Source organism: Otolemur garnettii, unplaced genomic scaffold (assembly GCF_000181295.1).
Source record: "Otolemur garnettii isolate 467f Iridium unplaced genomic scaffold, OtoGar3 scaffold00019, whole genome shotgun sequence".
Lineage (NCBI taxonomy): Eukaryota > Metazoa > Chordata > Mammalia > Primates > Galagidae > Otolemur > Otolemur garnettii.
This window is the reverse complement of record NW_003852414.1, coordinates 12,894,094-12,895,993: the sequence shown is the minus strand read 5'-3', so window position 1 is coordinate 12,895,993 and position 1,900 is coordinate 12,894,094.

Sequence of the window (1,900 nt, the reverse complement as noted above, 5' to 3'; positions counted from 1 at the left end):
GCCCGGGGCACCCAGGTGGGCGGTGGCCTGGAGGGAGCCAGGCGGGGGAGGCGGGGGAGGTGACAACCCGAGAGAGCAAAAAACCGCGCGCTCCCTGCTCCTCCTGCTCACTCGTCTCCCTCAGCCGGGCACCCAGAGGTCGCAGGGAGCGCGAGCTCAGGATGCGACCACCCTCTTCCTGCAGCCCAGGGGGTCGGGGACAGCGGCGCACCCACGCCCCTCGCAGCGCCCAGCCCCAGGGCGGAGACTGTCCCCGCCGAGCGCAGCGACGCTCTGGGTCCCGGGGAGCGGAGCGATCCGCGGGGAACGTGGAGACTCGAGTCCCCACGGCGCCAAGGGCTGTGCCCTGGTCGCTCCCCGGGGCCCCTTTCGAGAGGACACGTCCCCCGGGAGCCTGCGGGCAGTCCCTGGACCCTGATGGGGAAGAGCCTCATCTCTCTAGCTCCCGGCACCTGTCCTTGCGGAACGACTGGTCATTTTTTAGGCCCGAATCAAGCCTCACTTAATGATGAATAAACGGCCTCCGCTGACTTTGTCTTAAATGTGTGTGTCTATTAATATACCCTGTGTCGTTCTGCAATTAAGCACCTCAAGGATCTGTGAAAACTTCTTCACCTGCCCGAAGAGAAGCAAATGTTTATACAAACTCACGGTCCAAACCAGAAGAGCCAGAAAATCTTGCTGAAGGCTCAGACAGAACAGGAATCAGGTTTTTTCGTTTTTGACGAGATGTCAGGTTAGAGGGCTTACCTTTTGAGAAGGCAGCAAAACGGAGCTACACTGCCTGACCCTGCCATTTACTAGTCAGGTGACCTTATGCAAATTCTTAGCGGCTCTGTGCCTCAAGTTTTAATCTACAAAATGGGGGTGAAGCTACAGAACAGCTCCTACTCTCCTACCGAGAGGATTAAATGAGTCAGCAGTTCTGCAAAGCTTCAGTCTGCCTGGCCCACGGTAAGTACTGGATTATTATAAATTGGGTGTAACAAAGAAATAAACACATTCGGCTGCTGGCACGCAGGGCTCAATAACGCCACATAGCAACTGCTACTCCTCTGGCAAATATGTCTGTCATTTCAGAAAGAAAAATCATAGCTGCAGGATTCCGTGAAAAAAGAACACTATTGATTTCTGAGCCTCTGGGGCAAGCTGCACTGATTAACATATTCATACAAAATGCTGTGCTATTTGACGTGACAGAAGCGGTAACGTCTTAAAAAGTAGTCCCCAAATGCAACAGCTTCTAAACCACGGCTCGCTGCGTTCACAAATCCACCTCAAAAGGAAATAAAATGAGAATTTGCTGTAGATCAGTTGCCTTTTAGAAACACTTCAGCGTTCATTCGATATTCGGGGGTAGGGGAGTGTCTTTATATGATCACCCCAAAGGCAGTAATTTTTTCAACATTTAGATTTTTTTAGCTGTTAAGTCCCAAAATGTAGTTTGAATAACTTAATTCTTTTTTCATTATAAGCATAAAATCCTGAGGAAGAATGGGGGTGATACGTGGCAAGTATAGCTGGTTATATTGGATCTTTGAACCTATTGGGATGCCTGACAGAAAGTAGGTACTAATTACATGTTTGCTGAAATTATGAATAAAAACAAATACATGAAAACCAGAATTGATGGGATCTGTTACTCTGTGAAGAAGCAGTGAATTCTGAGTTGCATTTTCCTCTCCTGTTTTCATTTTCTGCATCAAATCACTTAAGTTTCTTTTTGCCATTTTACTGATGTTTGAAGAATTTTAATACCATCTGTCTTAAAAGGACTTCTTTATTTCCGGATTCAAAGTACTATAAACAAAGAGTTGGCAGAAACCTGTCATCTGCCCAGCTTTCCTCCTTCAAGCAGACAAATGATTTAATTGTCTACTAGGAAGACCTATACCTTTCC